Source organism: Nyctereutes procyonoides, unplaced genomic scaffold (genome assembly GCF_905146905.1).
Source record: "Nyctereutes procyonoides isolate TBG_1078 unplaced genomic scaffold, NYPRO_anot_genome, whole genome shotgun sequence".
NCBI lineage: Eukaryota > Metazoa > Chordata > Mammalia > Carnivora > Canidae > Nyctereutes > Nyctereutes procyonoides.
The window spans coordinates 13,066,844-13,077,881 of NW_026575146.1; the positions used below are offsets into that span (position 1 = coordinate 13,066,844).

General features: G+C 51.5%; 1 long non-coding RNA gene across 3 annotated transcripts; it reads right to left on the bottom strand.

Annotated features, from left to right (window-relative positions):
* Positions 1-977: 977 nt before the first annotated feature.
* On the bottom strand, positions 978-9,860 carry LOC129500501 (uncharacterized). Of its 3 annotated transcripts, none has more exons than XR_008662555.1 (4): positions 9,403-9,860; positions 9,095-9,250; positions 8,460-8,965; positions 978-4,993 (listed from the first exon to the last, which is right to left on the bottom strand). It is a non-coding gene; the product is annotated as an uncharacterized LOC129500501 (long non-coding RNA). The 3 variants fall into 3 exon arrangements; XR_008662554.1 differs by having other exon boundaries at positions 9,095-9,253; XR_008662553.1 differs by lacking the exon at positions 9,403-9,860 and having other exon boundaries at positions 9,095-9,365.
* Positions 9,861-11,038: the final 1,178 nt, after the last annotated feature.

The window sequence follows — 11,038 nt, forward strand, 5'->3', positions numbered from 1 at the left end:
AGGCCCCTGACTGCCGCCGGCCCAGGCCTCAGGGGCCCCAGGTCACCCCGCCAGCGGCCCCGCGTGGAGCGTCATCAACCCCGGAGTCCTGGCCGCTCCGGGTGGGGGTCACAGGCCGCTCCTGAGCAGGGCGGAAGGACGGGAAGGGGTAAAATGCCCCTTTCCTAGGGGTTCAAAAGCGGGCAGGGCTGGGGGCTCCCCACAACAGGGAGCGGAGGAGGGAGGTGGAGGGAGGCCAAGGGCCAGGAGCGCCCCTCTGCGCCTGGGGCCTCCTCGGGGAGAAGGGGTCGGGGGCCGGGACTGGGGGGCGGGATGGGGAGGGCGCCCGGGGCACCCCGGGGCGTCGGTGCGGCGGGTGGCCTTGGTGGGTGGACCGGCGGGACCCCTCTGCGGGTCTGGGGTGGGCGGTCGGGGGCGGGAAGGGGCTGGGGCCCGCGGGGAGGGCGCGCCCCGGGCACCTGCACGCCAGGTGGCGGCACAGGGCTCCTTCCCCCGCCCCGGGGCCACGCACGACTCCAACCGCCGCCCTGGACGCCTGCGGGGGCCGCTCCTCCCCCGGGGCCGCCCCTCCCCCTCCCCTCCCCCCCGCCCCCCCCCCCCCGCGCCGAGGCCGCCCGCGCCTCCTTTTCCTCCTCCGAGCGGTGAGCTCCGTGGGGCTGGGGCGCGCGGCAGCGGAGGGGCCCAAGCCCTCCTGGTCCGGGTCCCCGCGGTGCAGGGGGTGGGGGGGGTCGGGGTCCTTCAGGTCACGAGTAGTTGGGGCCGCCCCCGGCCACTCATCCAACCACTAGGGGTGCAGCCGAGGAACGTGCCTTTCAAACCCGCGCCACCCCGCCCCGCACCCCGCGCCCTGCACCCCGCACCCCGCACCCCGCGCCTCCTCCCTCCTCTCCACCTTCCTCCACCCCCCCCCCACCGCCCCGCATGGGCTGGAAATCGGGCGGCGCCCATTGCACAGGCTTGTGCCCCCTCCTTGGCGCTTTGGGGTGCATTGGAAAAGGTCACCAATGACGTAACACAGTCACGTCCCAGTGCAGCCGCTGGTGGGCGCCAGGCCCTGGGGTGGATCCGGCCCTTGTGCAGGCCGAGTAATGATACTCCGGGTGCAGGGGCACCCAAAGGTGTGACAATTCCTCGTCGGCCTGCGGTCCCAACTGGAAGTGGATGTTAAAGATGAGAAATTCAGTTTTGTAAAAGTGAAATGTCATGGATTTAGAGTCTGAAACCCACCCCTAGCCTTTGGTATTTGACTATCTTTATCCTTGGCAGTGTGTGATTCCCATGTTTCAAAGAAAGAACTTTAAAGGTTCATAAAGCTCCAAAGATTTCAAATAGCTCTTTTAAAAGCACTTTGATGGTTTAAATGCAGACACATGAATTACATATCTCTTAAATTACACAGGGTTTTAAATCTAAGGGAAAATGTCTTAGGCAAGATGGATTAGAGTTTTGTCTTGTGGGGGTAGTTTTTTTTAAAGATGTTCATAACATTCAGGTTGATGGTGGGAAGAAAAGAGACAGGGGGCATCGGGTGAAGGATGCCCAGACTTCCTGCCACCCAGCCCCATGGAGGCTCTCAGAGCAGAGCAAAGACACACCCACCAGGCCGTGGCAGGCCTCCCAAGCAAGGGCAGGGGCACTGCCACATACGGCTCCTGAAGGGCCGTGGGTGAGCTCCTCCAGGGAGGAACTGCCTCTGCTTCTTCATGCCTTTTCCACCCAGATCAGTGCTGAATGAATAGATGAACAAATGATACAAAGAACTAATGGATGTAACGATCACATCTCCATTCTTGCTACATCTACAGCTTGCTCACGACCTAAAGTGATTGATCTTTTCAGTGTCCCCACATCAAGCCTTCAAGAAATCCCTAACAACCAGAGGCCCTACCCTAGGAGGAGAGGTGGTTTGGTATACGGTGAGCTCAGGCTTTGGAGTCAGGCTACACAGACTTGATTTCCTGCTCTGTCACTTCTTATCTGGGTGACCTTTTTTAATCTTCAGTGTCCTCATCTATAAAATGAGATTGTAGTGGTCCTTCAGTCACTGGATTAATTTAGATACATGTAAAGCCTTTAGCAAAGAGCTTGGCTCACAGGCACTGTTCAGAATAAATAGTGATTGGTGGTGGTGGTAATGGTGAAGGTGGTGGTGATGGTGGTGGTGATGGTGGTGATAGTGGTGATGGAGGTGATGGTGGTGGTGGTGGTGATAGTGGTAATGGTGAGGATGATGATGGTGGTAATGGTACCAGTGGTGATGATGGCATTCACCCCCCAAGCTTTCTCTCCCATATAGCTGTGGCAGCTGGTCATCTTACAGGGTGGTGGAATTACCAAGAGCATGCCTCGTCCCAGGCCTGCGAGATCCCTCTGTTGATGGAGTAGATGTACAGAGAGGCAGACTCTCCCGCCTGCATGGGCACAGGGAACTTTGCTGGAGTTTCTATAGCTGCCAAGGAGTCCTTGAACAGTTGTGGCCTTAGGAAGGTACAAGGGATGGCAAAGATGGGAGTTCTTTAAAATATTTCCTAGAACAATAAACTGAGCAATGAAATTTTCCTAGAACAGAGAGTTTTTGGAAGACAGCATCTAGGGGTCACAAATCTTCCAGAGAGACAAAAAATATTGATGAGCAGGCCCTGTGGATGGACCATGTCCACCCAGACAACTTCCCCTCTCTAGCATGTCCCTGAAGCCCTCTGGGCAGAAAGAAAAGTCCCCTTGAGCTCACCTCCCCCCCTCCGCAGGAGTTCTTGCTCATCTTCCATATCCCGGACTTGACAAGATGCCTGCTCCTATTTGGTTTGTGTACTTGCTCCAGATTTGCAGCTGGGATTTAAGGCTCTGGAGCCCAACTGTGCCCTACTTGCAGCTGGGATTTAAGCCTGTGGAGGACAGGGTTCCTGGTTTGCTTCCTCAAATGTCTCACAAAGCCCTTAGTAGACAGCAGACAGGCACCTCGTATGCGCCTCACACCATGCGTTGCACATACTGGGTGTTGGCTAATTCCTACTGAAGAGACAGGTGGCCAGTGACAGAGGTGAGGGTGCATCTCCTCAAGGCAAGCTCTGTCCTTGTCCTTCCCGACTCAGGTGGCCCCAAAGACGGTGTGCTCGGGACCTTAGTTATATCTGGGTGGGACCTTTGGAAGCCACCATGTGAGGTCCCTCTGGAGGTGAGCCACCCAGCCACACCGAACATGCTCCTGGAGAACTTGCCTCCTCTTGTGAAGAAACTCTTTGTGATTCTAAGCAATCAGTATTATTAGATTTTTCAGAACTAATTCCTCATTCCGTCCATTTTCCTTCCAACCTCAGAAATGCTTCAAATCTCAAAACCCTCCACCTCAGAACGTGGGGTTCAGAGCGCAAACCCTTGCTTTTAGCATGTGATTCATCATGGGGTTGGGGCTGCAGGGGTGGGGAGGGAGCCAGGAGGTCCCAACAGAGTGCCACCATCACCCTAATCTCTCTCCATTAAGGAAACGGATGGCAAGACGGGGATTACTGCGCCTATAAATCAGTGTTGTGTTCTGGATAATCTAATACATTTTTCAAGTGTTGTTCTCTCGCTGTTTGGCATGCGCAGAACTGCTCAGTTGGCACAAAGTTTGCAATCAATCTCTCCTGCCTGCTCCCCACCCGGCCTCCCCACCTCCTCCGAACCTTCCTAATATTTTATACATAAACCGGTTTGGATTCACAGGGCATTCCAGCTAGTAAATGCTCTGAAGATTCATCTTTATGGACTAGCAGCCCAGCCTTGTAGCGTCTCAGCTTCTCAAGATGAAAAGGAATTTTATTTGGTGTGTTAGGCCACGCGGGGAATGGCTGCTGGCGGGTTGCTCGGTTCTATTATTATCGCGTGCGCTCCTCTCCAGGGAGGGTGAGACGAGGCGGGAGAGGCCTCACGGGTGGGAGCCTCAGAAAAACGATGCTCTTCATTTCCCCTCTTTCTCCTAGACCCTTCCAACAGCGTGGCAGGGCCCTGAGAGGCTCCCCAGGACCCCAGGGAATGGGGATGGCGAGCTTTGAGCCACCAGCGTGCGTCTGCACTAGTCTGCGCCCTGGGAAGAGGGACCAGGGATCCACTAGATTAAGACAGCGCTTGGGGGAGGGCCACGGCCCCACCAAAGGGAAAGAAGATAGTGCAGTTTCATTTGCTTTAAAGCACAGCCTCATAATAAATGTGCACAGCAAATGTGCTGAGCAAACACCTCGGCGTTCATCAATATGCGGGGGCTGTTTATTGCCTCATAAACTTGGAAGCAAGTGATATTGTCTCTTAAATCAATGGCTCTGTGGACAGCCTTGGCGCTCCAGGAGAACAGGACATCCAGGCCACGTGGCGCTTAAATTAATGGCTGGAGCAGTGACTAGGAGGTGCTTAGTCACTGCCAGGGGATTAGGAGCCATTCCAGAGGACGCACAGCATCCTTAGGATGTATGTGTCAGGGTGGTGGGCCAGAGCACCTGGGGTGCCGTGGAGCATCCTTACCCGTGAGCTGTGCCACCACAGGGGTGGTGGATCCTTAAGTGCTCATCTGGGTCCCTCTCATTCTGGATCTCCGGCACCTGCATCAGGCCCCACCTGGGGTAAATCCTGGAAGAAGACAGCAGGAGGGAAGGAAACCAGGCCGCCAAGTTTCGAAAGGAGACCACGAACAAGAAGAGAAGCTTTCATTGGGGGAGAGACTGCAGTGGAGGCCTTTGGGGAATGGCCCTGCCACCTCCTGGGAGGTACAGCTTCCAAGGCAGGATGAGGAGCAAGAGACCTGCCACTGAACTCAGGAGGCTGTCGTGTTGATGAAGCCCTGGCTCAGTTGAGAGACATTCACTAGGCCCTAAATACAGACCAGGTCAGGGAGGTGCTTACAAGCTGAGCCAGTCTGCTCCCCCAGGTTTCAGGTGACTGAATTCAGGTGGTGACTGAATGGTAGCCCCCTCCAAAATAGAAGTCCACATCTTAATCTCTGGGCCTTGTGAATGTGATCCTAAAAAAAAGTCTTTGCATGTTTCGTTAAGGATCTTGAGATGAGAAGATTATTTCGAATCACCCGGGTGAGCCCTAAATCCAAAGACAAGTATCCCCTATAAGAGAGAGGCAGAGAGAGATCTGAGAAGACAGAAGAGGTAAAGAACAGTGGAGACAGGAAGGCAATGTGACAAAGGAGGCAGAGATGGAGTGATGTGGCAACAAGCCAAGGAACACCGAGGATTGTCAGCGGACGTCCAAAGTTAGGAGAGAGGCATGAATGGATTCCTGCCCCCAGTCCCCAGCCTTGATCCCAGACTTCTGGCCTCCAAACCATGAGAGAATACATTTATGGTAATTAATTACAGCAGCCACAGAGACCAGTATGCTCCCCTTCCCCAAACTTAGGCTCAGAAAGGTGTATGCTCTTGCAGCATCTGCTCCTGCCTGCTTGGGAATAATTGGTTCTGGTCAGAGGGCCCAGACCAGTGGGTATGGCGCAGCCTAGCAGGGTACTGGCAAAACTCAGGATCCTTGCTTTTCTTTCCTTGTCCTCCGCATGTGTCCTAGTGATAGCACCATTCAAAGCACAGGTGGCTTGGTACACCTGCATTTGTGAACCTGCCCAGGTACTCCAAGACTCCTGCCAGGTAAAAGAACCAATTAAAGCAGGAATCAAACGGGCACTGAGGGGGACACTTGACAGCATGAGCACTGGGTGTTATTCTGTATGCTGGCAAATTGAATACCAATAAAAAAATAAATTTATTATTAAAAATAAAGCAGGAATCACCCCTAGAATTTGCCTGAGGTCACAACCAGGCTTGGGGACGTGTGACAGGAGCCTGTGATGTCAGGCATGTGGTTTGTACCTGGGCAGCTTATGTCACCTTGGGTGGTTTCCTTGTCTCGACCCCAGTCACTCTCAAAATTCAATGCTTATTCTCACCCCCACCCTAAGTGGTGCATCTGCACTTTTCTCCTTGGTTTTCCCTTCACAGACCAACACCACTGACCCAACCCCTTCCATCTGGGAAGAGTGGGCAGCGTCTCAGCCCGGGCAAAGTCAGAATTCAGTCACTTTGCAAGTTGTTGAGTTAACTGACTTACCAACATGGTGGAAGTTTATATGGAGGCAGATTCTCTCGGATGAATAAATTAAAGAAGGTGCCATGGGGAGAAATATGATATTTTCTCAAAAGCCTCCCATTATGACCTTGATAATCTTCAGTGTGGTTTACAGTTAAACCCTCTACCTTCAAGGATCAGAAATCCCACATTGTTCACACCCAAAGTCCTTCCTATCACGGGGGACTCGCAGGAGACCATTATGGGCTCCAGAATGACAATTTATTAATCTACAGCGAGCAATAGTTAGGCTCAACTATGTAAAATTGCCAATATTCAAATGCTTTTGAACTGCAAGAGTGGCAATTTCATATGATTCAACATTAATATCACCATGGGGATCTGAAATACTCAGATCTGTATGCCCACAATTGTCCCCTGCAGGCCCCCTATGTGGGAAGCCCAATTATAATCAAAGAGGTACTTGGTGAGCGATGAACCGGAGCAAGGATTCTGAGGCTAGATGGTGAGAAACAAAAAAGCAGGCCCTGGCAGCTGGCAGCTGGGAGCCGGCCTGGCACTCACAGCTAGGCTGTGGTGTTCTTTTGTTGAACAAACACAATTTCACTGAACACCAACATGGAACAAGGTCACTCTGTGACCGGGATGGAGAGAGACAAAAACGAGGCCACTCCCGCAATCATGTCTGAACACAGACAAAAAAACCCCGAGCATACTGTTTAAACCACAAAGTGACCGCATGTCCCTCCCTCCCACCTGGTGTGAATGACAGCCACTTCTCTGCCAATTACGCCTGAGCCTCACTCATTCCTCCACCTCTTAGATAAATCCAGGGATGCCTGACTATATCCAATTTCAACGTTCTGATGCCCCACCTAGAGCAGCAGCCCCCAACATCATCCACTAGCCAAAACCCTATAAAAGGTCCCCTCCACCACCTCCTTGCCAAGGTACCCTAAGATTCCCCACAGCGTGCAGTCTCCCTTGAGGCCACAAGCATTGAGAAACCCTACTTTGTTCAACTACCTGGGTGTTCCTGGTGTCTTTGGATGGTGGGCGTTGATAATGGCATGAGACTCTGCCAGCCAGACCTCACTAACTCTGCATTGAGGATAGGCCCACCACCACCACCACCACCACCACCAGAACCCCTTGCACCATCACTATGACCACCACCAGAATCACTTCCACCATTACTATGACCACCACCACCATTCTCACTACTGCCATTACCATCCCAGTCACCACCACCACCACTACCATCATCACCACCACCTGCTAAGTGCTTTATACACATTTTATCACTGTATCCTTCTTCAACTCTGTAGGGTATGTACCCTTATCTCCATTTTCCCAAATAAGGCTGCTGTGGCTCAGTAAGTTAAGGGCTCAGGAAGGTGCAAGATCACACAGCTAGTCAATGACAGAGCAGGGGTTTGAAACCTCAGTTGCCAGGGATACTCTACTGATTCCCCCAAGGTGGAACATTGCTGAGCTGGGCCCAGAGGTGTCCTGTGACCTCCGTGACCTCCCCAGTCTCCCCTGTGCGCCTTGGCTCCTCCCGCCCCTCCCCAAGCCTGGATATGAGCTGCCAGCAGCTGCTTCTGTGACTCTCCCGGTGACCTCCATCTGACTTGCCGACTGTTATGTTTCATTAAGGTGGTTGTGCACATGTTTGCCCCAGTCTCTTATGTGTGGATTTCATAATTTAACTTTTACAAGAAGATCTTATTTCCTTCATATCCAAGTTCCTGAATCTATCTCCCTGCTGCCTCCATGTGCCAAATGCAGTGAACACATAAATTCTTTCCAGAGCCAAGAATAGAAACTAAGATTTATGAGTCCCCATCTATTACTGTAGCCAGCAGGATCACTTACTCCTCATATCCTTTATTTCATGACCATATTTTTCTTCATAAATGGCACCTTTTTAAGATGTTACATAAAGAGGTCCAATTCAAAGTTTTAAATTCAAATTATTTGGGCTATCCAAGAACATACTAAGCATCTGAACTACGCATGGAAAATACCCTTTTTGCATGCTTGAATAAGTCCAAAACAGCTTAAGGGATTTTCTCCAATTTAAAAAAAAAATAATTCACTTCTGGACTGAGGGGGAAAAACATGATAAATTTCTACACAAAAGCAATGCCTTGAGAGAGAAATAGCTTACGTGGCTGTGAAAACCAGAGGCTTTGTAGGAAATGCAACCCAGCCTACAAGCAAAGCTTCCTCGGGCTCATAATGTAGATGTCAAGGGTGTTTTCCAGAGAACCAGGCTCAGGTGGATTTAGGGGCTGTCTGAGTTCTGAGCTTTCTTCCTCAGATGTGTGTGTGGTGGGGAGGGGGTTAAACACTCACCCAGGACAAAGATTAGAAGCTGTAATTGGTCTTACCACACAGAGTTTTAAATTCTTTTTGATGTTATTGACTGGGAAGCAGGGACTTCTCAGGAAGAGTGGAGTCTCAACTTGGCACAATTCACACGCGTTGCAGCAAACCCCCAGATGCCACAGGGGCTTCCCCCTTTCTTTCTGGTAAGGCTGTCCAGAAGCAACTTCCAAAAATCCTCAAAAGGCCCCTCAGCTGCCCTGGTGCTGCTCCCTCGCCGAGCTCTCCAGGGGTCGAGCGCTTCCCAGCCACAGGCATGAGCCTGCACATCTAGCGTTTGCTGCCTCTGGCCTGGCAGGTCCGCCCTGGTACAGCTCCCCAGCACTCACCAGGCCCTGGGGCCCCTCCAGGCTCGCAGACAAGGGGGGTCACTCTGCCTACAGACAACCACACAGTGAGGGACGAGGGATGCTGTGCCTTTGTCTTCCTTGAGAAAAACCTTCCAACCAGATTGGAGGCTTCTCTGATGTGTGAGTACAATTACTTTTCTCTCTCTCCTGAATGCATCAGTCTGTAGAAGAGAAAAAAAATTTAAAGGCTCCATAGAACACTGGTCTACTTTGCTCACAATCCCCCTCCCATGCAACAAAACACAAAAACAAACAAAAAAAGCAACCAACAATCCCATCTCCCCAAACACCTTGGGCAGCCGCCAGCAGGGAGGAGAGACATGCTTTCTTCATCAATGTCCCGGAGATGACGTTCTGCTGTTTTAGTTTAAATATCTCACGCTGGTGACTCCAGCCAGAAACAAGAGCATTACAAGGCTCCCCGTCTCACTGCCTCCTGTTGGGCCCTGCTGTGTAGTGGATTTGTGTCACCCTCTAAATGGGGTCTGCCCCCCCACAAGTAAAGTGGCAGATTCTCAGCAGGGATCTGCATTTTCCACTGTCAGCCCCTCCCAGCCCCTCCATGCATCTCCCTTTACCCCGTGCACCCCACACCTACCTGTGTTCTGCACCCTTGGGCACCCCATGCCCTCCTAGACACCACCCCCAGCCCATGCTTTTCTGGCCTTGGCTTATAGTGGACTCATCCCAGCAGTAGGAGGAACCAGGGGAGGCTCATCATCCCCTGTGCCCAAGGCCTAGAGCCTCCTGTTTCCTGGCGCCAGCATCCTTTGGCCGCCCGGGAGCGGCAGGGCCAAGTCGGATCAACGCCTCTGCAGCCGCCTCAGAAATACATTGATTTTTGTTACAGCCACGAGGCCCATCCAATTAAAAATAATCACTGGCGTGTTCCAAGGCTTTATCCCTGCCAAGTGTGTTGACTGCTGCTCGCACAGAACAATGCCGTTTGTCAAACATGACCTCATTTTCATAGCTGATCAGAGAAGTCTCGAAGCATCTCCCCCACCTCCAGCCCCACCCCCATTACTGGAAGGTCTAGAGGTTTTCTGAGGTGATATTACTCCATACTTAGGCCACAAGGGGGTTGGGGCCAAGGCAGCTTCCCTTGTCCAGGGTGTGGAGTGGTTGTAGGATTTAGGTTTTCTCTCTAGGGTTAGTGAAACAGACCAAGCTGCTGAAGAAGAGGCAGGCCGGGGAAAGAGGAAGATACAGCCCAGGAAGTATTTAAAAACTGCTGGTGGGTGGGAAGATGACGAAGTAGCCATTAGGGACCATAAAGCAAACCATGAACACACATCTCTTGCCATTACATAATATAAAGGATGAAAGACATGTGATGGAGGCAGGCAAGCATTGGCCCAAGGAGGACCAGCTCATGTACAGCCAAGAGATCAACCTGGGTTCAGTCCCGGCTCTGCCCCTTCCTAGCTGTGTGACCTGAGGCAAGTTACTCAACCTTTCTGAAGGGGAGTTGAATCATCTCTAAAATCTGGCTATTCATACCTTCCATCAGAAACTCAACAGCATTATTATTTATTTATTATTTATTATTCCTCTCTAGGAATAGGTAAATACTAAGGCGTATTCTAAGAGCAGGTAAATATTGGCAAATTCTGGGTGATTGATGAACAACTCTCTGCAACTTCTGGCAATCTTCCTAAGACGTACACGCACAAGTCTGGAAGTATATCAGGAGTCTGTATTTCACTTTTGCCATTCTGGTTGAGCTTTGAGAAAGAAAGAGAAATTACACACACATACACACATACATACACTCACCAAGAAATCCCATTTTTCTTCCTAGAGATACTCTTTATGTTTCCAAACATTTTTATCCCAAATTTCTTTTTTTTTAATTTAATTAATTTATTTGACAGAGAGAGCACAAGCAGGGGGAGCAGCAGGGAGAGGGAGAAGGCAGGCTCCCTGATGTGGGGCTCCATCCCAGGACCCTGGGCTCATGACTCGAGCCAAAGGCAGGTGCTTACCCGACTGAGCCACCCAGGCACCCCCATCTGAGATTTCTGTAGAGTGCCTCTCTAGAGGTGAGGTGCCAGCTGTGTGTGGAGGTAAGTGGTGGTAATCTTCCTCATGTTGGCCCAGGACACTTTTAGGTTCCTGACATCAAATTAACCATTATTTCATAATATTGCACCCTTCCAAAATAACTTTTTCTAGAAAGTAACCAAATTATTTCCGACTCATGGTGGAGATCCCACTGTTCTGCATCCTCA